Source organism: Ambystoma mexicanum, chromosome 10 (genome assembly GCF_040938575.1).
Source record: "Ambystoma mexicanum isolate Mex_15411 chromosome 10, UKY_AmexF1_1, whole genome shotgun sequence".
Lineage (NCBI taxonomy): Eukaryota > Metazoa > Chordata > Amphibia > Caudata > Ambystomatidae > Ambystoma > Ambystoma mexicanum.
The window spans coordinates 675217745-675243984 of NC_090932.1; the positions used below are offsets into that span (position 1 = coordinate 675217745).

The 26240-nt window shown below is 45.4% G+C and overlaps 1 protein-coding gene across 4 annotated transcripts in view; it reads right to left on the reverse strand.

Annotated features, from left to right (window-relative positions):
- U2SURP (U2 snRNP associated SURP domain containing) overlaps positions 1 to 26240 on the reverse strand; it is a 1877492-nt gene that overhangs the window by 1722640 nt on the left and 128612 nt on the right. Inside the window, exon 4 of one of the 4 annotated variants that reach the window (XM_069618257.1) lies at positions 6528 to 6790. The exons of the other annotated variants lie outside the window; for them this stretch is intronic. The gene's annotated coding sequence lies outside the window, so the exon portion shown is untranslated. The remainder of the gene's footprint in view (positions 1 to 6527; positions 6791 to 26240) is intronic. 4 annotated transcript variants of the gene reach the window in all.

The following is a 26240-nucleotide window of genomic DNA, read 5'->3' on the forward strand; positions in this document are numbered from 1 at the left end:
CATGCTCAAACTCTACATTCCATTCAAACATAGCCATACTCACTAAAAATCACTGCAATTTAAAGCTCCTCCAATCACACAGTGACACATCAGAACACTACAGCTCTCCCATTAATTTGTACAATGCAATCCTAACCAGAACACCCTCGCACTATGGGCAAAGGAGAGTCACTCTGGATATCGGTACCCGTGGTCCTCTGGGCACACATCACCTAGAAAAACCCACACGCAGCCCCCAAGTACTTTGAACCTGCATGTATCAATGCAACAACATAGCTACCATGCATTTCCCTCTTTGCAGGTACTAACAGCTCACATTTTGTTTAGATCCCCATAGAGCAGTGGTATTCAAACTGTGGGTCGCGACCCCCTAGGGGTCCGCGGGTGCATCCCAGGGGGGCCCTGAGAGCTCAGCATGAAAAAAGATTTCTTTTTTTTTTTTTTTTTAGATTGGAAGAAATGGGCAGGGGTGGCCCACATGGGCGGGCTGAAGCATGAAACTGTCTCAGGCAACAATGAAAAAGTGGCCCACAGTTGTAAATGGATATTCATTCCTTTAGTCACAGACTGGGCCTCATTACTACTATGGCGGACCAGTAACAACGGTGCTGGTAAGCTACCGGCACCGTTGCTACCGTTCCGCCATAGTAAGAGTTGTGCTCGTGGGTGCTTAACAGCCCCCGCCAGGTCTGACCTCAGCTCGTCGGATGCACCAGCACCGTTATTAACCATATGGGGCTCAAATGGGAATGGGGATCTACCGGCACCTTCGAAAGGGCAATTATCATGTCCGCCTAACTCGGCATGACCTAGTAATTGCCCATTCGCGGGTGCCAGACCCGGATGCAACTCCAGTGGCAGCCGTGCCGGTTTTACCGGCACAGCTACCGCCAGAGTAGTTATGAAGCCCACTGTTTCAATAGTACCCAAAGGGGTGCTTTGTGTTAAAATGTAAGTAAATTGTGATATATTCAGCAACAATGGTCAACATTACTAACTGCATAGTTAAGTAACTCATCAAAATGGTCCACATTGGCCAAAATGGTGGCCCATTTTGATTGGCCCAAACTAGCATTTTACATTTTTGGTACAGGCATTGCCCTATAGGCCTGTCCGAGCCTGGCGGCTCATCCATAATGGCAAGAGGCGCCCACCCAGTGGCCCCTCACCCATTATGGTGGAGCTAAGGAGCCAGCCCAGTGAAACAGTGAGCACTCCCTCAGCTGCTTTATCCAGCTAATGGAGTGCTCCTGGGCTGGCTGAACTGTCAAAGGGAAACAGTGTTTCCCTTTGACAGTTCAGTTTAGTTCCCCAGCCGCACATGCTCACTGAGCCATGCAAGTGCTGGGGCGTTTTGCTTCGCCAGCATTGCATAGCTCATTGGAAATGCTATCTGGGGCACTGCATGTCTGTATGTCCGAGGGGGAGCTCCTGCGCCTCCTCGCACATACGGACAGAGCAGCTGGAGCAGGCCGTTTCAGCACCCACACACAGGCCAATGCAGAAGGTACGTTTATGTTCATTGTTTTTATTTAAACAGGTGTATGGATGCGTTATGAGTGAGTGTATGGTGATGGATGCTCATGTGAATGATAGAGTGATTGCTGTATGAATGTGCAGCGCCTTGCATATACACATAATCATGTTCATTGTGTTAGGACTAGTGGGGCCCAGGGGACAGGGATGGTATCTTTTTACCGGACATCTATCATTCAAAACCCTCTTCCTTGTCCACAAGGCTTTCTGGGGCCTGGGTCCAAAATACCTTCAGCTATTCCTCCGCAAATACCTCCCCTCTCGAGCTCTTCACTCCTCTACCTCCAACTCCCTCAGGGTCAGTCGTTTATCAAAGAAACGAGCTGGGGGTAGATCTCCGTCTTCGGCTGGGGCCTCCCTCTGGAACAGCGCCCTGCCACTCTAAAACTTGAGGAGAACCATCTTTCTTCCTGCACTTATCAGACCTACCCTGTCTGCTGCCTTAAACGTAGCACTTGCAAATTGCTGGCTGCACTACCACTGTTTGTTGCCTTTATTATTTATTTATTGTTATTTATCTGTTTCTCCTCTGCTTCGCACTTTCCACTTCTCCCCCCTTCCATGCACTTTTCCCCTCACACTTGCGCGTTCTCAATGTCACTGGGCCTAGTAAGATCGCTGTTTTATTCTCCTCTGTTCCCCTCCCTTGCCTTGTCACGCTCTGAAACACTTGTGTACGAGCGCGATAGAAATAAAATATCAATGCCTGCCCCCTGGACTCCCAGCAACAATTGCAAACTGTTTGGGTATTTACCCATTTTTTGTTAAAAGTATGCTCTACAATGCAACATTTTAACCTATTATTTAAAAAAAAATTCACAGGGGGAAACCCCCCCCGAACCTCCCCTTAATGCCCCTCCACTTAAAAAAGATTCACCAGCCGCCACTGGCCCTCAGACTGTGTTGGGAACGGGATGGGGGAACCGAGGGACTATGGTGGGAGCACAATGGGCGGGAACCATGGGATAGTGATGGGAGCAGAGTGGGGAGAGCCCTGGGTGTGTGATGGGGTGGTGAGAGACCAGCGACTGGGTAGGAGTGGGATGAGGGAGCCCAGCGACTTTGATGGGAGCAGGTGACGGCGCGCAATATATACTGTCCATTTGGCATTTCTGGGGGGTCCCGACCTGCCCAAATTTTGCTCAGGGGGGCCCTGGCCAAAAAAGTTTGAAGACCACTGCCATAGAGCATAGATACCACACAAGAGGCAATGGAGCGTAGTATAAACCCAACAGTTTGCTACTGTGAATATGCTTTTTCTTTCAAACACCTTTTATTTAACTTTACATGTTGCGAGTACTAACAAAATTAACATTGGGTACAGTGCGATATAAAAGTGGTTGGGGAATAACCCCTAGATCTGCAGGCTTCCTGGCCGACAAAGCAGTACAAGCTTGAGTTTGCTGCATCCGAGACAGGCAACCCCTTGCCCACGCACGATTCTGGAAACACATGCCCACTTGCCAGTTAAGCCACAGTATGTATTGATAACACAGCTGACAGGGGCAAAGAGGAGTGATCGTTCCAGCCACCCCCTCGTTGCTCCCAGGGGCAAGACAAGCTCACAAGGGCGAGAGGTGACACATCATTGGGGGCCTAGCGTCTATTGCGGGATATCTCTCAGCGTAATCAATGAACGGGGCCCACACCGCGACATACTTTGTATAACACCCTTCATATGGTGCCGTCATTTTGTCCGCCACCAGTATGTCCCAGGCCTTCACCCACCACATCTGAACCACCAGGCCCCAGTCTTCTTCTAGGTGCGGGCAATAACCAGTTGCTGCCATGAGGAGCTGGCCCACCAAGGCCGCCATTGGACCAGTAAGGAGGTACGCCCCATCACCCATGTCCCCTAAAATCACCACCTGTGGGTCTATGGGGAGAGAATCGCGGGATCTCCTTCATTCTAGCCAGCACAGGCCCACCTTGGGGCATGACCATACCATGGGAAACAGGGAGCTCACTGACTTGCAGCCCCGCCAGCATGAAGCAGGGTAACCACTGTACATGTGATGCAGCCTATCCGGGGTAAGGTACCATCTGTATCAAAACTTGTATGTAAATCCCCTGTCCGTGACACACCAGGAGGACATGAGATCTGCCCCACCATAGTAAAGTCAGCTCGAGGGCAGAGAGAGAGATCCAATAGCACCCTTGCTCATGTTTGGGTGGGAGGCCCAGTGCCTCAGCATGATATATCTAAAGCGCTCTGACACTTGTAGGTTAAAAGTAAGCTTACACTCCTCGAATGTCAGTGGCCTATTGTCTTTGTAAAGCTGCCGTAAGCAAACCAGACCTCCCCTACCCAGGCCTTTAAGCCCCCCCCCCCCCCACACACACACACACACACACAACCCGGCCGGAAACCCGGGTTGTTCCACATGGGTGAAAAGGACCCCAACCCCCTAGAAAGTCCCCATCTGCGAAAGGCCCTCGCCATGTAGTAGTGTGCTTTTGGTTGTTGCGAACAGGGAGAAGCTGCATTCCCGACTCAGATGTCTCCCCTCTAGGTAAGGCAACCGAGATAAGGGGACTGCTGATTGTTCAAACAACTTCCATTTTGGCGTTCAGGTGGGCCCTCCCCATGTGATAACATGCGAGAGCTGCGCTGCAAAATTATAGCGACACACATCCGGGACCCCCACCCTTGCCAGCCTTAGCAAGACCCACTTGGCTATTCTAGCCCACTTATTCCCCAAATTAATCCGAGGATCTTCCCCTGGAGTGAACGAAGGTCAGAGTCCGGAACTCTCACTGCCACTGCTGAGCACAAGTAGAGCAGACGTGGGTTAAGGTTCATTTTGACTGCTGCGATGCGTCCAAACCAGGAAATCTCTTGGTGTCCCCACCTCCTAAAATCCATGCATAGCTCCAAATGCAACGGGCGAAAATTGATGCAATAGAGCTCAGATGGCTTCCTCTGGATACGAACCCCCAGGTTCGGGATAGAGTCCTGGGTGCATTGTATATACCACAGAACCTTTTATAAAATGAGGCCATGAAGCCATCGGGACCTGAGGCGTTATTTATTTATGATTATATCGCCCATTCCACCTACCCCGACGATATAGGCGCCTCAAGGGCCTCTTGGTCTGCTAGTGAGAGACTAGGCAGTTGAGCGTCACTCAGATAGCGTGCTTGGGCCTCTGCTCCCACTTAAATACTGCCAAGAAGTGTGCTTCAAAGATACTCAATTTGGCGGGATCGTCCCGCTGTAACACCCCATTTTTATCCCTTACGGCCTGAACAGAGTTCCGGGACTGGAATTTGCATAGCTTAGCTACCAGCAGCTGGTTGGCCCGGTTCCCCTTGGAGTAATAAAACTGCCTAGTCTTCAATATTGCCTGCGCGGTCCTGTCTGCCAGATGTGTTTCTAACTGCTTCTGCGCCACCCTCAGTGCCCTCATTGCTCTGCAGGATCCAGATTTCTTGTGCTCCTGCTCAGCCTGGGCAACCTCCCCTTCCAGCCCCTCGCAGATTAACTTCCTCGCTCTGGTATATGCTGCTGTCTTGCTAATAAGTACGCCCATTACCACTGCCTTCATAGTGTCCCACACCAGGTCTTGCGCTGGGCCAGGCCCTTCAATTTCTTTACAGTAGTTGGAGATTGCTTCCCCCATTTCCCCTACCAGAATGGGATCCCTAAGTACCGGATCGTACAGCCTTCCAGGGGCACCTGGGCCCCACGGGTCTATCCCGTATTGCCAGCAGGAGGGCATGATCGGATAGTGCACGTATCCCCATTACCACCTTCCCGGACACATGGGTACAATGCACTGGGTATCAGTACTAGGTCAAACCTCGAGAAACCCCTGTTGACATGTCCTCCCCCGTGAGCCATTCTCCATGTTTCCACTAATCCCCATTCCCGAAGAAAAAGGCAAAACGCTGTGGAGTGTTTAAAGTTCAACCTAGTGGGTGGGAGAGACTTATCCACAATGGGGTAGGGAACCAAGTTCAAATCCCCGCCCAGGAGGATCTGCCCTTTAGCAAATGGCAATATCTCGAGTAGGAGGCTTTCTAGGAACCAGTCCTGGCCAACGTTGGGAGTGTACAAGGACACAGAGGTGAATGTGCAAGCCCATAGCAGGCCCTTAACGCATAAATATCTCCCCTGTGGGTCTCAGAGGACCTTAGCTTTCGTTACCGGGATTTACCCACCCACCAGAATGGCCACCCCCTGTTTTTTCTCTCCCCCCCCCCCACAAGGCGAAGTACTGGTGTGGGAACTCCATGTTCATGTGCCTTTCATCTTGAGCGAGCAGGTGGGTCTCCTGCAGGAACACTAGAGAGCGACATGTCCCTCAACTTGCCCAAAACTGACTTTCTTCCGATTGGGGAGCTCAGCCCCTGTACATTCCACGTGCCCATCGCTATGGTGTCTTCCCCCCTGCCCCCCATCGCCAATTGCTACATCACCCGACATGACCCTGCGTGTTCAGGTTTCCGCCCCTTCATCCCAATTCGTGAACCGTACCCCCAGTAGCACACCAACGTGAATGTCCGATTTACAACCAATGAATCAGAACCCGCTAACCCCTACCGCCACCCTCCCCCCCCTGAACAAGCTCAAACGTGAACAGAGAAAAAGTACCCGACTTGGAGGGCGAAGAAGAACCCTTGTTAAACAATAAGTGCCCTCAACCTCATCACCCCCAACACTCATGCATGCCCTGGAAAACAGTACCAACTACTCACAGATCCCCAATACCTTCAGGTCTTCCTGAGCGGACCCCTCAACCGCCTCCCCCTGCCCACCTTGCACCATTTTTGCGAGGAGGTTGGCTCTTCTTCCCCAACCAGGTCCCCACCCCCCTTTTGCTCACCCACTCTCGGCCCCTCTGGATTCAACAGACCCTCTGCTTCGAATAGGGAGCGCACCAGCCAGCACCTGCCTTAGTCGGTAAAGTTAAGGGCAGTGGGAAAGCCCCAACGATATGGTATTTGATTTGTGCGCAGCCACTCAGTTAGTGGGCACAGCGCTTTACCTTTCTGGATCTCCTTGCGTATTTCGGCCAGCAGATCCGATTTCGTAGACATTCGCGTGAACATGGCCGGAAGAGGGTCAGTGCTGTGCACCTGGGCCATCACCAATTCTGTGCGCGTGTTCCTGTCCACCACCTGTAGCATAGTGGAGATGTCCCCCTGTTTGCCAATTTTCAGGGCTTTGGCCATGGTGGTGAGCGCAGGGCTCTGGACCTAGCCATGCCCCCTGGGAACATGCTTTTTAGATGAGAAACATTGGGAGGCACTAAAATACAATAGTGAGATTACAGTTAATGCCAACATAATTGTGGTTTAACACACAGGTTGCAGAGTGTTGCATGAATGCCACAGGTAACCCATTTTAAAATGGTTTAAATTAGGTGTTCTTCGTCTGAAAGGTAGATTCATTAAATAAACCTTTGAAGATAATAGTGGCAAGAGACAATTCAAACTGAAAGACACAAAAATAAATGGTCAGTATTATATGAAGAAAATAAGCAAGGTCTCCTAGGGACATTTTTATCAAACAGCTCACCAGAAACTTTGAACAAATGGGCTTGCAACTTCTTGAAAGTTCACCACTTTGACATTAATTACACAGTGCAAAGGATCCTGTGGACATCTTATGGTTATTGTCAAATGCCTCCACCAATGTTAGGTTGTGTGGTTGACAAACTGACAGTGCAATATTCAAATATGGTTTCAAGTAGATTCACAGTAATCAGGATGGGAATGGAATATGCTATAAAGGCACAGGTGGCTAACTTGGAACCATTCAAAAGTCCTGCCATCCGCTAGTCTCTGCTTCCCTGCAGCTATAGCAGTTCACTTGGTGGCTTCATTGCTTCCATTGTGGGTATGCCTGTGTGCCTCTGCAGGGAATCCCTCTGACAGACTAGCCATACTGGCTCCTGTGGCGAAGGTGGGTATGATGCAAATTCTTCCGGCACCACTCTAGCCATCTCTGTGGTCTCTGTATGTTTCTGCAAGGGCCCCATCCCGATCTGGCATAGGGGAACCTACAGCGAAGGAGGGTAAGCTAAGGTTTCTTATAGTAAAATTCTGATACATTGTCCATGTTGGTTGTTGGGCAAGATTTGGAGCAGTACCCTTTGGATGCACTACAACAACCTTGACCTCCTGGCAATAGGAACCCAACCTTTGGTACAAGTCTGTACTACCCAGGTTGGTAGTGTGGCTGAGCAGCCAGGCTCATCTCAAGAGGGATCAATGTGAGCAGTAGGGTGGTTACACAGAGATTCAGTGACAAGTATCCAAATAAACACTTACACTCACAGTTTCTCGATTAAACAATTATTAATTTATTTAACAGTCCGTTTGAATACGCCTTCTTCAGAAGGGGCAATATAACAGTAACATACAAACACACTTCAAAAATACACACTCTTAGTTTCTCTAAATCAGCAAGTACCCATTTGGGAGGGCACACATACACTTCCTACACCCTCAGGAGACTTAAATAACTAGGACACTGTGGACATTAATATATCACTGTACATTTAGAGCAATACTGAGATGAGTGTTAAAGTAAAGAGGTTTCAGAATAAGACAAGAGATCACACAAATATTCTGAAGCAGCCAAGTACTTTTGAACCCCACAATGCAAAGTAAATTAACCCTTTCCTGGAGGGAAGCTAAGACACGCAGAGGAGAGAAGAGTCATTTAGGGAGCCAGGCCAGCCAATGTCAATTGGGCAAAAGTCTAGGTGAGCTGAAGCACTTCTTGCAGGTAAGTAAAAGTCTTGCACAATGTTTTAGAAATCTTTGTAGAAAAAGTAGAATCAATGATGAGTCACAAGCTGGGAGGCTTGTGCAGGGTAGAAGAGGCAAGCAACTCTACAGGAGCAACCAATACAAGTCTCAACTGAGATGAAGTAAGGCTACAAGACAAGAGATAAGTTTAGACTATACAGTACCTTTGGTTAGACAAAATGGTTCCAGCTGGCTTCTGTTCGTGTGTGGCTCTGTAGATCCTGTTGTTCATGGGCCTCAGTTGTGGGGACAAGAGGGAGAACTTCTGTGGAATCCAACACAACGGGAGAGTCGGCGACAGAAAAGGACAAACTTCAATTCAGCGGCACTTCACGGTTTCAGCTCCTCGCGCCTCAGCAAATGGCACTATCGCTGACTCTCAGATACCACGCTGGACTTTCCTTGCATCTGGGGTTCAGCACTCTGTTGAGGTGCCTCAGGCTTGGTCAGTCCTGCTTACTGGTGTTCCTCTCCCTGGCACTTAGGTTCCAGCAGAAGCAGCAGCAGAACTACAGCCAGCTCCGAGAGGATGTCCAAACGAGTTCACTTTAGACTTGATTGGTCCCACCAACTCAAGTGGAGAAGTCATCCTTGCAGGGCATCTCCATTTGACGCGAATTCTGAGTTTCAGCACAGCAGCAGGGTTTCACCGGGCACACCAACAGTCCAGGAGTTGCAGCAGGCATCTCTTCCAAGTTCTTATTCGGATTCCTTCGTCAGGGGTCAACTCTGCCTTCAAGCCAAAAAGCCTTGCCTTTTATGCAGGTTTCTCCCATTCATTCCAGCCTAGCTGTCAAACATACAGCAGGGTGGCAGTCCTTGGTGGACAGCCAGCCGGCCAATCACCTTTGGGTGCATTCCTGTAACCAAGGGGGATTAAGCACAAGGAGTTTTGGGCACCTCCCTCGTTTCCTGCCCCTGCCAGACATACTGGAGCCAGAGGCAGGCTTCACTCGTGAATCCCACCAAAGGCAAAGCGAACAAAGGGACCAAACCTGGTTTTGCGCTCAGAGTAAATCTCAAGAAGGAACTTTCCAGCAAGAAATGGCGACAAAAGAAGACCGGGGCCATTTTGCCAAAATGGACCTAATGGGTGCTTTACTGCAGCTGCAAACACAACCTGCGGTAAAACACACAATGGTAGTAAAAAGTAAACCACTGCCACCAGCCATTAATTGTAGAAAGGGTAACATAAAAATGTTATATGAGAAACTAGACAAAGGGCATACTAAGTAACCCCTCCAGCACCCTATGGTAAGATAGTGTGTGCTGGGTCTAGAAAGTTACAAATTAAAGTCAATTTCACTTTACTGCTCTTGGAAACAGTAGTTTATCCAAGAGAAGGTATTTAAACCTTTGGAAAATCTAAGATGTCCCTGTGCCACTGCACTGAAGGTGATGTGTGTCACAATGCAAAGATGATGCCTATGGAGTTTGTCAGACTCCAAAACCAAAAAGAAACAGTGTTTAAATCACAGTAAAATACGAGAGTGGGGAAAAGGTCTCACTCTCGCCAGGTTAAAAATTAAAAAGTCCTAGAGTCTAGCAAAAGTGCTGGGGATCTCTAAAACACAGAGGAATAAGCACAATTCTGAAAATTCTCCCTAACATTGGTGAATCTTGTGAGGGTTCCATCTGGCATACGGTCCCCACAGTGTAAAGGTTGACAATGGTCAATGAATTTTCCGGTAGCTTCTGCATCTTTATAACACGCCGAGGCTCGGTGATGGCGCGGTTTGAAAAGGTCTCCTGGGTTACAGTTGTCTTTAGGGGAGAGATCCAGATTCTCATTTCTAAAACACTAACCCCGTGAGAAAACATTTACCAATGCATTCTGCAAAATGGTGCATGTCTGTAAAATGGTGCATGTCTGTAAAATGGTGCATGTCACCATAAACCCACTTCATATTTGGTGCAAGGATGCCACCCAAAGAAAAGACCTGCACAGTGAAAAATGGGTGTCATTCAGTGCAAACAAAGTTTGCTTGCAGAAAATTGCAAATAAAAGTTTCAAAGATCCCAATACTCGCCAAGAAGGTAGGAGTATCATGCAAATGGTACTCACCCTTCATAAAATCTGCTCACTGATGAGAGGACTAGTATGACATGAGCGACGTTCAGTTGCTCACACTACTTTGGGGAAACACTTAGGTCCCTTTACAGTAAATATTCACCAGCTGGGATGGACCATGAATCTTTTAGAACCCTGGTGCCCCCTCATGAGCCATTCACTCGCGTCTCCCTCCCCACCCCCCCAAACCCTCTGCAGATGATGGTTAAGCAAGAGCAGGTACAGGCATACCAAATGTAAACACATTTTACCGAGAAGAACACTTAGGCTTTCCTGACGGTCTCTCGTGAGGGGTTCGAGAAGATCAATCTTCTTGCATTTGTACAGGGGTCCACCAAGTTAGTCCACTACTCGCACGATGGTAAAGGCTGCAGGGTAGTCTGCCTTCACTTTTAAGAAGGGAGTTTCCGAGTTACAATTACTCGCACACAGTAAAGGGATATCCACACAGTAAAGGGATATCCACACTACACTTACAGAAAAATATATTCTTAAGTGATGTATTGAACTATCTACAGAAGGTAAGTACTTTAAAACTAAATAACAGTATTTATACAAACAAGTAAGGAGTCTAGAGAAGGCCTTCCTTTTATTTAAAACTAGTATATAAAAAGGGACCGGTTATTACAGTTTTAACAACTTTAAAAGAACTTGAAAGGATGAATTGCAGTGATTTCTAATGCACAAATTAATAGAAAATTGAAGTATCAAAAATCACAGAGTACTTTACAAAATCCTGAACCACAACAGGAGCAAAACTTTACTGAAGATCTATAGATTAATGCTTCAAGTACTAATAGGAAATTACAGAAAAGATTCTCAGTAGAAGCCAATCTGACAAAGTCACTAGTCTGCTTGTGGTTAGAAGGTAAATGTAGGCAAGTTTTACTTCTAGATTGCAAGAGCTAAGTAGATGGAAAATATTGAGTTGGAGTTATAAGAGATCTAAGGACAGGTTTGATGGCTGATGGCTCAGAAACAAATGACTCGCTCTTGTGAGGTGGGGTCCTTGTAGGATCACACAGAGACCCTCAAGAGAGGAGATGCAGAGAAGTATGGATGTAGTCCAGAATCACCAGGAGTCACGGGAGGATGAGTGACTTTTGGTGCGATTGGTACTGGTTTCAGTGCCGGACCTTAGAATGTCTAAGTAGAGACTGAGGGGGTGGCAGAACCACGAGGACACGATCCAATTTTGGTCACACCAATCTGAAGTCACTCTGATTCTGCAAGCCAATTAGTATAACCACATTTCTCCCCTTACTATTTCTTTACACTAACTCCAAAAGGGATGAACGTGTACTGTTTCTTACTGCAAATATGCTTTCCAAAAAAAAGAAATCAATCAACCAGATGCCATGAAGTTAACTGGTTAGATATTCCACATTGCACAAGGCATACTAACGCAGGGTTTCTATTGTGCAAAACCAAGATTTTGAAACAATCTGCCTTCTTCCTAGATTTAACATATAAAGAACTAGACGCACATTTATTCAACTTTCTCCACAGACTTTCACAATGTAAAAAATGTGTATGCTTTGTTGTAGGTGAAAATTTCTTCAGACTGTTTTTAGTAAGAAAAATCTTTTTAAAAACCATGAGTTCCGTCTCCCGAGTAACTGCACACAGATTGCAAATGAGTTTACATGAGTCGATTTGTTTCTATTTTCATGTCTACACGATTGTTAAAGGTTTGTATTTTACAATACTTTCCTTTACTACAGTGCCTTGTTCCCAGCTTTCAGTTAATAAATCACAACTAACCCATTTTGCACATTAGATGCGAAGACATGTTGATGGTGCAGGTAGGGGATAACATGCCCAAAGTTGATGGTGCAGCTATGTATGGTGTTTGCTCTTTAACAAATCAATATTTGTTGCACTTTTGTTATTCACTAAAATGTAATTGTAGATTTGTAACTTAAACAGTCTTTACCCCCACACCCCGCCACAATTTGCGTGTTAGGTCAGTTAACCCTTATCCCTAAACCCCAGCATTATGCTGCTGGCGAGATGGGGGAGAAGCTGGAACTGAATCTCAAAGTCTCCGGTGGGAGCCGAGACTTCCCTCTACCCTTGGCCGCTGCCGGTCTACGTTTTCAATATTGATATATGAAGGGAGGTGCAACATTTACCAGTAATATCTGGCAATGACCTTTATGATGGACTCATTCAAAAGATGACCTTTTTGAACATGGATTGGAGTGTATATAAAGCTTATAAATGAGCAATTACAAATTGCCCTTTTGGACGCAGTAATTGCCCATCATGATTTTCAGGATTGATGTTAAGGAAATTGCGCACGGACACCACCGGTGGTGTCCCCTGGAGCTCTGAAAGACCAGAGGGTAGGGTAGGTTAGTAGGACACAGCGGGAGAAAGAGCAAGAGAGCTGTGATGTGCTGTTGGCAGCTTCAGTTCAGTTGACACTGTTCGCCGTGCTTCAGTGTATTTTTTTCAGTTGGTAACCTTCATGTGCTGTTGTGCGAGGCTATGTGTGGTTTGTTTTGTTGTTTCAGTGAAGTGTGGGAGGTTTGTTGCGCTATAGATGTATAGTGGAGGAATTATAGGAATTGATGAGGAATTTTAGTTTACAAAAATTGTTCAGGGTATCCACGAGTGTGTAATTGCCTTGAAAAAGCACTTGTAGGCGTAAACTGATGGCCATACAGTCAGCAGCACATCCTTACGGTATCATGTTTGAGTGATCAATAACACACCCTACCACAAAAGCACATTGAGTGGATTGCTTTTAACACATTATTTCTTGTATATTTCTTGAGTTTCCTTTTCTTTACTTAAAATGTACCATGATTTAAGATAGCCGATTAATATTGTTTTAATATTGGAGGAGTGTGCAATTTGAGAAATTGTTGATAGTCTTGTACATGGGTACAACCGGTTTCATTATAGGCTTCTTAAAGGATAGTTCCGGGACTTTTTTTTTTATTGTCCCTACGGGTCGGCCATGTGTTTGTAAGCATAAATCGGTAGATCGTAGGAAACTTTCCTATGGACCTTACCCGACTTTTCGCCCATTATCGCACTCGAAATCAGCCTCCATTTTGTGATAATCCTATCATTCCGCCGCATCGACCTGGCTCACCTGCCTTTGCGGCACTAAATCAAATCCCCCGCCCCTGAAACAGACATTATCAAAACATTCATATTCCCCGCCTCTCTCCGTGACGTTACTGTGCTGCGTAGGCAAACGCGCCCAGGCGTCTTCTACGCGACTCCACACAGACCCCGGAAATCAACACAGATCAGCTCACAATACAGAGCACCACAATTCGGAATATGAAACTGTACTTTGAAATCAAACCGCAAGATTGTAAATGTGGTAAAGTACATTTATTTGACATCAAATGTTTAGAGAATATTCAGCGATTTGCATTTTTATTTGCTCATGTTCCAAAAAGTTCGTATTGAGGAACGCGATGGTCCTTTGCTGTACACAGGGTCTTAGAGCATCTCACAATACAGCGCCACAATTCGGAATGTGAAACCGTGGTTTAAAAGCAAATGGCAAGATTGTACATTTGGCAAAGTACGTTTATTGGACATCAAATGTTTAGAGAATATTCAGCGATTTGCATTTTTCTTTGCTCTCGATCCAAATTAGTTCGTCTTGAGGGAAGCGATGTTCGTGTGCAGTACACAGGGTGTTGGTTTACGATAAAAATAAGCTCTTCGGTCGCACTGATAATCGCATGGCTGTTCCAACAACGAGGCACTAGGCCACCACAACGGTAGGTATGTTGCATCTAACCGTTAGTACCGCGTAAGGGCATACTTGTACTTGGCGATCGTCCCATAAAATGGTCAGGGTGGTAACGTTGTTCACGCGGAGAAGCAACTGGCGGCTGTAGAAGCCGTACGCCGGTGTCCGGTACTCGTGACACAGACAGTAGTGAATGATTTACCTAAAAACATAAAAAATGAAATTAGTCTCACCATCAGATCCTTATTAAAATCATAGCGAGGACAGCGCTACTGGGTGTACACAAGTGTTTAAAGGCGTGGCGAGGCAGGGAGGGGGGGGGGAGTGGAGTACAAGGTAAGTAGCATAAAATAATAAATAAATAGGGCCAGCTGGTGGCAAGTGCAAGGTAAGTGCAGAACAAGTGCTGGGAAGGGGGGGCTGTAGGATACTGAGACAGTCCCCCAGTGCAGGGGTTGACAGGGAGGCAGTGCAGGTGGAGAGTGGAAGGGCCCAGGACCGAGGTCGCAGACAGTGGACCAGTTGTAGCAGGGGAGAGGGAGAGAGAAAGCAGAAGCAAAGAGGAAGGTTTTGAGGTGCTTCAGTAAAAGCAGATGTTTCTCCTCAAGATAGTGCGCGGTAGAAAACAATATGCCACATAGAACGAACAAGTACAACTGAACCCGTCTTTAAAGCCACTGTATAGTAATGAAATTGCGGTATAAACTCATCAAAAGTTACTTACATTATATTTGCATTTTCCATTGTGTCTCTGTGTAGGGCAGACCCGAAACACCACTCCTTTGCCGACCTTACTTCTTCTAATGAACGTGGCTCATCGTTTCGTTTCTGAAATTTTATTCATTATCTTTTCTTAGTCTTTCAGGATGGTCCCGGCCTGTCAAGGTCAAATCACAATAGAACCTTATACTGGGTCGTGGGCCGTTCCGCCACCCGAGCAAAACATCAAAGCAGCTGACCTTCACTTTGAGCGAGCACACATTTCTAGTTAGCTCCAGTTAGTGTAAGGGCATCTTGTCTGCGTGCCTTTTTTTTTATTGTCCCTATGGGTCGGCCATGTGTTTGTAATACGGAAACATTCTATAATTTTTGTAAAAATGATTTATATTACTGTTTGGTTTAATTGCAATGGGCCTGCAACATGAGGAGACTCGAGAGAACAGACAATCAAATTACAATCATTTAAACCATGATGTGTATTTCTCAATGAGCTCTGCTTTAGGTGGACATGGAACAGAGGCAATGTTGGGTGGCAATGCAGTTGTCCCCTGCATAGGTTCGTTCACCACTCCATGTATGTGCCTATCGAGGACATCTACGATAAGTCTCTCAATAAACTCATATTGCATATCCTCAAACACTGGTTTGATCACCCATTGTTTACTTCTTTTAGTGAAGGCCTTATTGTAGCGAAGCGTCCCTAAAGTTCCGGTCGTCCTACTTTGTTGACGGCCAACATTATGGTTATGTGCCAAGACCGCTAGAAGAGTCCGATTTATCATGCCTTCCATGCCAAAATGCAATCTTTTGGGCCTGTACTTTAGGCACATATTGTGGAACACCTCCAAATCTCCTGTGTGGCAGAATTCCGTGAGTCCCCTCAAATCTCTTGTTATAGTTTTATCAAATACAATCTTTTCAATGGCCTTGTGAGTGGGTGATGAAGGAATCAACCACTTCTTCTTCCGTGCCTCCTCTGTGGACAAATGGCCATGTTCACATTTGTGGAAATGCTCATTTGTCGACCATCGATGTACGTTGCTACAGTGCAACATTACTGACCGCCATTTTTCCAGTAGAATTTCCAACGACCCTTCACATGTTTTTGAGCTCCACCAAAGATGGTTGCTGATTGACTTGGACCACTGTGAAATACCTTGCATATCTTTTTTTTTCCTGCAGCCGACAATTTTTTATTGATTGTTTTTGCAAGATGCCATACGTCAAATTGGTGATTTATATTTTTGTACTCTTCTCTCATTGTCTTGGCAATTGAAACGTGTCTGTCCGTGGCTATCAGGTCGATCACCATTCCCCGCGATTGTAGTTCTTGCAATGATGCTACAAAGCCAACTTTCTCCATGGCCACTGAGGATGTACTTTGTGACACCTGCACGACCACCGAACTCACAATTTTCTTACTTTCCATGTCCTGAAAGTGGTAGGTGCAGTACTTGGCTGAAAATCCTGGGCTGTCGCACTGTCCATCACCGGCTAGCCTGAAGCGTTTGCCCGCGAATGTACTTTCCATTGACATTTTTTCCATTCTCCAAGCTTCGCTGATGGCTGGAAATAGATAATCGGTTTGGTATTTGTAGAACTGACTTTTCGCAATGAAATGGATTCCCACAAACTGAAAGAAATACTGTAACTTTTTAAAACTTGAACCACTAAAAAGTGCGGCCGCTGCACAAAGTAGATTGCCTGCTGGCAGTTGCCCCAGCATGGGTTGTGCAGACCATGCGAACGGATGATATTGTGTACAGGTGGCATGTATTTTAAGGTTAGTGCCTCGAATTGCACGAGTCACATTAATCAATGGCTCCCCACATACTTCCCCACCAACCCAATGCCCACATTTCATCATCATAATAATATCCATCAAACAGCTATCGAATACAATGAATTTGGCCTCTTTCCTTATACTGTCACTCTGCATCCCAGCTGGTTCAGCCTGTAACGTTGAGGACATGTCACTCGCATGAAAGGTACAATCTCTGATATCGTCTTCCGCTATGCTGAGTGATATTGATGGTGTTTCATTGTCGTCCACTTCATTCTCTTCCATTGCAACATCTGTTCCTTGTCCGGAGATGGGAGAAAAAAACAATGTCTTCAACTTTCGCGCGCTCTTATTTTTTGCGGGTGTGGATTCTGTGAATTGATCTCCGACTGCATCCAAACTACCAGGAGGACATTCACTATCAATGGCTGGTGGTGGTATAGCTCCGTTGTCAATCACTTCATATTCTTCCCATTGGCACGATGCATCTCCAGTCTCAAGTCCCTGCCAAAAGGTTTGACAAGCAACATCTCTCGTTCGCTTCACTGTCTGTGTAGATCTAGTTCTTACACCCACTCGCAACTAGAGGACAGATTAGAAAAGGGATGTTCAGTTTAAACACAACTTACAGTATTGAACTATTGACAGTGAAAGACAACATAATATAGTGAACAGGACACTAACCTTCTTTTGCTTTCTTTTCTTTGAAACTTTCTTGCCTCGAACTTCAACATCTGGACGCTGTTGCTCCGACTCGTGTGTGCATGTCTCCACTTCCTCTCGCGCTGCAACGACTATATTTTCATGATAAGCACATCCATCACTCACTGAGGCTCCATCGACTCCCTGAAACATAGAACTTTCATTAGTATGTATAATAATATTGAAAACACAAAATGTACTTGGGGACCAATACCCATACGTACATCTCAATAGCAAAACACAAATGAACGCATTGTGTAGAACATTCAAACGACAATAGTTCACGCATTGTTGATCTAGTTAGATTGAACTGTCAAGATCCATACCTCGGGCTCCGCATAGACTTCCATTGATGATATTATTGAAGATGACGCTTCAGCAACTCCCTGAAACACAGTAATTGCATTAGTATGGTTTTCTATTTTGTTTAAAAGAACATAAACTTTCTGCAGGCGTCAACGGCTCATCTAAATAGACCTGCACAAATGATCAGTTGTCTAAAATAAATAATGGATATCTAAATATGATTCGATTTGCTCCATCGTTGGAAGTGTCACCACCCAGAGATCTGCATCAACTACTATGGGTGATGTTCTTGTTGAAGAAGCTCCGTCAGCTCCCTGAAACATAGTACTTGCGTTAATAAAGAAGGAAGTATAGCGGATGTAATCACGTCATTTGATCTCGCATGATTGATCTGTCAGTATCCATACCTCGAAATGCATAAGAACATCAAGGGACGCTGTAACTGCGGTGCACACTTCTGCTGATCTCCATCGATGGAACTGTCCGGAAACGTACCTCGAGCATCTGAGTGACATCTACGGTTGTCGTCAATGCGTTGGACTCCTCAGCATCTCCCTGAAAGACAGTACTTGCATTATTTTGGATAACAATAATTATAACTGAAAACAAAGACTAGAGGACGAGTACTGTGGTGTACCATTAGGTAAAATAATTACACGATCAATTAAAACTATTGATTTACATGCCTAAAACAAGTCAGTGTCAGAATAGCTAAGTAAGATTACCCGATAGGCGCTTGAAGTGGCTGATGACTGCAATAACGACACGGATGGAGAATCTTCCGCCTTCATATTGAGTGGATACATAAATGGGGAAATTATTGTTAGCTAATGCTACACACTACCGCAAGGCCGAGAGACAAATACGTAAACTTGACTCACCAGTGGAGGGATGTGGACGAATAGAGTGGGAATAGCGGTTGAGAGCAATTTTCGCCTCGCTCGCGGTGTTTTCTTCTTTATTAGCAATGATGTGGAGTAAATGTCTGGGCTAAAGTGCCTGCTGCAGATGCGGTATCGATCACCCCTCTTGTCCGCAAAGACTTCTAGGACTCTACTTTCTAGCTCAGAGGCTGGATATCCGCAATATCGGACCCATTCTCTTATCTGATCTATTGTCTTAGGGAAAACATGCATTATAGTACCTTCAGATTTGTTATGAGTCTTCGAAGGGCAACCGCCAACGGAACAGGCAGGCATTATGGAAAGTTCTGAAAAGTAAAGATCAACAATTCTCTATGAATACCAATGTGTTAAAACATTAAATGACACATAAAAGGTTCAATGCAAGGTCCGTTTTGGTTCTTGGAACTATACACGTTATTCACATGCGGATAAGTATTTCAATAACTTTCAAAAAATAGAAAAAGTAATTTGACTAAACTCAGAACATGTGACTAGTTCCTTGCATGTACTGTCGTGAACGAAAAGAAAACATGGATGCAATTTGATGACTACTAGCAAATAGATATAAATTAAAAAATTGGACGCAAAATGATTATGGTACATGGACTTACCTTGACGAACAAACAGTTAGATGCAGGGATCAGAGTAGTTTCTTGTCGTAGAACAGGGAGCAGTTCACAGGTTGCAAACTGACGAGTTTGCTCAAAGTGGTCACGGAAGTTCACAGAGACGAAGAGCAGATAACCAGCACCTTCACGGGTTGACTAGCAAAGCGCAAAGAAGTTCTCATTAGAAATATGAAGTGGGTTATAAAGAATTCGAAACAGGGGTGTGTTTGTGAATGAATGACGTGTATATGTCGTGGCATTATGCGGATTGCAGGGGGGCGTCCAGCGTGAGGGGGGATGCTTGGCAGGAGACACGGGGTCTGGAGGTAGACATGGGAACAACAACCCATGCTCTATAGACCACTTTGAAGTGTACATGGTCTTTGGCACCTCTTGGCCTTTATCGCTCCCTGACAGCTCCACTTGCCAGCAGCGCAAGTCCCCTGGTGCAAACTGCCTTTGATAGGGCGGGGGGGGGGGTGGATCGGGGCGGTGGTCGTGCAGACAAGACACAGGAAGACTCGTGAATGGAGACACACTTATGTGGATTGCAGGGGGGCGTCCAGCGTGAGGGGGGATGCTTGGCAGGAGACACGGGGTCTGGAGGTAGACATGGGAACAACAACCCATGCTCTATAGACCACTTTGAAGTGTACATGGTCTTTGGCACCACTTGGCCTTTATCGCTCCCTGACAGCTCCACTTGCCAGCAGCGCAAGTACCCTGGTGCGAACTGCCTTTGATAGGGCGGGGGGGGGGGTGGATCGGGGCGGTGGTCGTGCAGACAAGACCCGTTTGCCGCAGGGCCTCACCAAGGAGAGGCCATCTAACTGAATGTAAGAGGATGGCTGCAGGATCTACTACATGGAAGGCAGGGGGGTGAGTTTATAAATACCTCACCCTCCCAGGAGAATATACACTAGATTCATTTAAAAAATCAAAACAACCATTGTTAAAATATATGTTGGGCTTTATTTTAGATTTTAGTTAAACATAAATAATAAACATTACACATTGTAAAGTTGAGGTTGCAGCACATCGAGGGAAAATCCGCGGTATTGTCCACTGTCACTGGGGAAATGTTGTCTAATGGCAAGTACCGCACAGGCAGGTATTACTCTCCGAACGCGGTGTCCGAGCCTCCCGTGAAGCCACCAAGTGAAGCAACGATAGGCCACCAGCCTGTACCACCTGTGAAAAAAAAAGATGCAAACTGTATTAAACTGACCAAACTTTCTTATCAATGTCGATTCAGGTAACACATGTCATTTTTCTTAGAAAAAAATTATATCTAGAAAATGCACTATATGGAACCAATTTACATGCGTTCGAATGATATGTAAATGTAATTTTATATGTGGGAGACGACCATGAAATAGTGGTGGCATCACTGACATCACAAACAGAGTATACTTACTCGTTACTCGGATTACGCGGACGAACAGTGCCACGAAGTTCGTGCATAAGCACCATCATCATCCTCAACACTGTCCGTGAGAGGCAGGCTTCCCTGAACTCTGGCAGCTCGGTGATGCATTGCGGACTTTGCTCGCCTTCCTGCAGACTTTGCTCGCTTTCCGAAATGTAGGCCAAGCACCCGGAATTTTCACGGCAGCAGCAGTTCTCCTCCTCAGTTGGCATTAGCTCGCACCGATTGCACGTGCACCAGGTGGAGACGCCGTCCATGCGACATGGTCCAGGCTCTTCATCCGTTGACTGGTCCTCCCAACTGCCGTCCGAATCCCCATCGTTTTCGCGTGCTTGCCTTTCCAGTAGTTCCTCCTCGGTGTACTCGGGCTCGTACATATACGGCATTATTGTGGCCATTGTGCGGTAAAGATAGTAAAATAATTTACAGAGATGGTACAGGTGTTCACACGGGCTACAAGCGGCGAAGGTAGCTGACCAGAGCACTGAAACGAGTCACAGAATACTCAAAGTAACACAGAGAGAGGAATGGAATCGAAAATCTGCTGCTGTATGTTGTGAAACGGTCTGTTTATACTTGTTGGGGAAAGAGGCGTCCTGCCATTTCCATGGCAACACGTCAATAGCTGAGGCGCAGCGATTGTTGACACGAGACGTGCTTGAAATGGGCAGTACGCGTCTGCTGATGTCAGGCTCAGGGGCGGGGGATTTGATTTAGTGCCGCAAAGGCAGGTGAGCCAGGTCGATGGGGCGAAATGATAGGATTATCACAAAATGGAGGCTGATTTCGAGTGCGATAATGGGCGAAAAGTCGGGTAAGGCCCATAGGAAAGTTTCCTACGATCTACCGATTTATGCTTACAAACACATGGCCGACCCGTTGGGACAATAAAAAAAAAAGTCCCGGAACTATCCTTTAAGCAAAGTTAACACTGCAATGACAAAAAACAAGGAACCACCTATGATTAGTTCCATAAAAGAAGTTGATCTCATTATTTGAAGGGAGACTATTTAGACCCAAACACAGAAGAACTGAAGAGCGACCCTGTGCCCCATTTCTTGAAAAGCAAGCCATTATGCTAGTGCCAAGGTAAGGGTGCTTTACAGTATAGTGCCACCGGACATAGAGTTTGATGCTCATTGCTCTTCTACAGTCACAACATTTTTACCCAGGATGCCATAACTTGGCAGATCTTCCTCGCCTCAATTTCCTGTGCATACAGAAAAATACAGAGCCTGCAGTTCAAAATCATTAATCAAGCCTCTATAGCAGACTTGCCACTCATTCGATCATAACAATAACAGTTACCCCTTGCAATTTTAACAATATGCTGACATTTTACTATCATCTCTTTTGGAATAATCTTCTCCAAAGAAGGCTTGAAAACACTGGCTAATATTCTGTCACTATGTGCCACACAAACACCCTTAAATGTCTAACTGGTCTCCCTCCAAACCCCAATTTATAGCCACCACTCACCCATCTGATGAATTTCAAGATTGTAACATGGGCAATGGAAGGCCTTTCAAAGTGTTTTTCTGCAAGTGCTGCGCGAACTTGCAAGACCCAGGCATGGGTGAGGGTTCAATGACTAGGATCTAGTTTGACATGCATTTGACGCTAAAATCACAGACTGTTCACCTGCAGGTAGTGGACATTTTCTATATTTCATAATGGGCAAGTGGGGCTATTGCAAAGTCACGTACACTTTTTCCAAGTGCATATTCGTGGGCCCCTGGTTCCAAGAAAGCAATTTTTCGTAAACACTAGCACCTTATTAAAGCTTTTATGGCAAGCCCCAAGGAACAAAGACAAAACAGAGCTATGGATTTACTATCAATGCATAGAACACCATTTTAATGGGCATTTGCAGTAACAAACTTCATTGAAGCTAAAACTAGTTGTTTATAGTATTAACTAATGCCTTCCACACACCATCCTAGCATGTTTAGATCAAAAGGCTTGGAATCTGCTGGGAGCTAGTTAGCTCCTGCTTCTACCCTAGGAGAGTCTGATTATCTTAAAACCAACAGTTTAAAGGAGCTGCTTTTGGCTGCCTAGGCCAACTGGTGCCTTACAAACATGTATATGTGACATTAACTGAGTTTGAGAATGCAAATACAGAAGAATCTAGGGAACATCTAAACATAATGGGCAAAAAGTTAAAGTGTGCATCTCATGTGGAAGTTACATTTGTAGTGCACCGTGTACTCGCTCCTGGTTCAACAGTTTTAGTTCCTGCTTACTCTTTGAGGCCTGGCACCCGGCAGCTGGTTTTAGCTCCCGCTCAATGAATCAATGTTGAATACTATCGAGTTTAAATATTAACTAAGGTTAAAGGGTTTCAGAAATACTGTTCAAATAGCCATTCTGAAGTCCAAATAGATAAGAAAATAGGTAATTTCAAAACTACAAGAGGAACATGGAGCATCCAGGAGGGGATTAGCCCTGCTAAGAAAACCTTGTTCACCTATTAAATGCATTTATTTTTGTTAGGTAAGATTTTCACAGAACTGGTAAATCTTCCTGACCTGGGTCAACCCAGAACTTTTTGCTTTATTAGTGGGATATTTTTCCTTAATACCTCAGTTATTAGCAACCTTTTTCCACACTCACATAATCTTTAACTCTTTATGGGTGTCATTTCTTTGACTCTCCATAATGTCTTTTTAAAGTTATCCTCTTTAACAACTTATTGGTAAGAAGTGCCTGCTGTTACTGGGTTGCCTCTAGGGGCTCCCCTCTTAACTTTCTTTTGCTAACCTTGGGTGAACTACAGGTAGAAAGGATCTTTGGATCCCTTTTTAAATTTTATTCTGTGAAGCCAGCACACCTCACTTTATGTGGAGTGCTGGGGAGACACAACGTATCCCCTTTCACATTGAAACTAACAATTCTGTTACAGGGACAAGCTTACCTTTAATGGCTGGTGGCAGTGATACCTTGTATTAATTTGGTGCACCTTTACCCCGGGCTGTGTTCACAGCTGCAGAAAAGGCACCTAAGGGTGCACATTTTACCAAAATGGCCCGGTCGTCTTTTTTCGTCATTTTAGTGTTTCTTGTTCCTCCCCCAACCCCCCTCCCCCCCCACCCCGACATCCAGGCCGGGAAATTTCTTTGTGTGATTTTGATTTTCGGCGGGAGTCCCATTGACTCCCCGCCCAGGCTCTTGTCTGTCTGTGAGGGCAGGAAGCGAGGGAGGAGTCCAAAACTCCCCAGCCCTTTGTTTTACGCCTTGCTTGAATGGGGACAAATCCCAGTGGGGGGCTGGCTGTCCTGAATGGACAACCAGCCTGCCCCTTCTTGTAAAATGCGGGGAGAGAATGCAGACGTTGTGCTGTAGTTCCGGATAAATACTGCGACCCTGGAAGCCGAAGAAAAGTCGACCACTGGAACCGAAACCGAGGAGGATAATGAAGGAAAAGCGGCTGAAACCATTTCCAGTGGCTGGAGAACCTGCTGTGTAACCGTAGCCTGCTGTAGCCCTTCCTTCCAATCGACCTGGGGACTCCAGAGCCTGGTGAGACCCACTAGACCTGCATTTTGAGCCATCCCACGCATTGCTGCGACTTTGCGTTGCTGCAATACCCCAATTCCCCGGAACCTCAAGCCATTGTGCGGTGCACGGTCTTCCAAATTCCAAATCTCGCTGAAACTTCGTGGGCATCATGGTGGATCTCCAGGGACATGAATCGAGTCTGAAAAGTCCCCTCAACAGAGTGCTGGACCTTTGTAACAACGAGAATTCAACCGTGATTTTCTGTTTCTTCTGTGCTCCTTGAAAAGGTGCCAAATCCGCAGAACTACATTCAGCCGCGAGGGAAACCTTGCCTAGAGCCTTCTTCATTGATTCCTGCTACAAAGTTGCTTCTGAGGTCTAGTTTTCAGTCACCATGACAAGAAATTCACTGAGTGGGTATTTGGCTGCAGACCCTGAAGTCCTCCTGCTGCAAAATCTTCAAGGCCGAGGTACTGTGTTGGCTTTGGTATGCACTTACCTTAAGCCTGTTAGGATTTCTGTTTAGCTGTGGGTGGTTTTCTGAGATGGGGAGGTCTCTCATCCAGTGCACACAGTCCCACTGCTAGAATCATGCTAGGGTGTCTTCTGCGAAGCCCCTGGACCCTTTTCTAACCGTAGAAGTAAAGTACTCACCTGTTTGCCCAGTTTTCCTAAGGAACTCTAACTTTTGCTACTAAAGTACCTATCGTGACACTGCCTGTTGGTCACTAGTCCTAGTGGCCCCCTTTCTGCCACTGAGAACACTCTTGCTTCAAGAATAAGGGAAATACTTTTTAGGTATTGGGACTTCTGCCTAGAAAAGAAATCATGTGTTTAAAAGTTACTTAGTTGCAAAGAGTTGGTTGGTAACTATAACTCTAAGAGTGAACAGTTACAAACGTTCTTACTTACCTTGGATGTGTGATGCACTATTCTTAAATGTATGGTTAACATCTTTCCTTCCTTAGCAACTGTTTTGCCAGTCTAATAGAACGTAGATGTGAAGGTATTTTACTCTCCTGTGATTAGGTTGTGCCTCTTCCCAAAAGTAAAGTGTTGGTATCATAAGATTAGTCCTGCAGGTTCATTGTACGAGTGTCTTCCAACTGTTGGTATCACCAGATTAGTCCTTTGATAATAATTGTATGAGTGTCCCCCCAACTGAGTCTTGCTTCCCCCGACTTGCTGCTAGCCTGTCCAGAATAAGTCTGTATTAGGTTGTTGCCTACCTAGAATAACGCTGAGTCATTCAGTAAAGTCTAACATTGGGTTTTACTTTCCCCTTCATTGTGAGGTTAAAAAAGTGTATGGCTTTTACTTACCTTGTGTTAGCTGTGTGCCATCCAAAAATAAGTTACAATAGTTACTGCTTATCTCAATCTGTGGTTTACTGATCTCAAAAGCACCTGTAATTGTATATTACATCCTTAGGTGATACTCACCTAGTATAACTGTGTGTTATCACAAAAGTAGTTAGAGGTTTTTACTGCACCTGGACTAAGTGTTCCTCTATTCACAAAATGTATATTGTCAAGTTGACCGATTATGTGATTTGTACTGAGAGTCACTGTACAACTGAAAGTGTCTACTGCCCTTGCATTACTGAATGTAATTGTGAAAAGGAACCATTGGTTTTTACTCCACAAGAATAGGTGTGAACTATACTGAATGTGTATGAAAAGGTTTCGACTTCCCTAGAACTACTGTCAGGGGTTCCAAATAAGGTTTATACTTTGGTCTGTGTACCTTCAAGTATAGAGTTGTGTTTTTATATTGTGATTTTATATAATGTGTTAGTGCTTACTTACCCCCTAGATTTATCTGGGCCAACTTGTATTTAAATAAATCATTTATTTTTACATACATAGTGTTTGTGTTTCTTTGGACCATTTGTATTAACATTTCATTAGTACTGATTCTACAGTCCTCTCTCCCTCCTAAAATAGCCTGGCTGCTCTGTCTGCGCTACCATGTACTCAGGTGGTACAGCCTTATACTAAGAGTGGAGTCTTGTACTGCCTCAGTTGAATGGTTTTACTAAGCCCTTAGTCGAACTTCAGAAAAAACGTCCTAACACTTTTTATTTATAAAAGACAGTTAGAAAAGTAAAGTTGAATGCAATTAGCAAAGCACAGATGGCAGCAGTTTAAGAAGAAAACTGGTTTTATGAAAAGAGGAAAATACCAGGAGGCA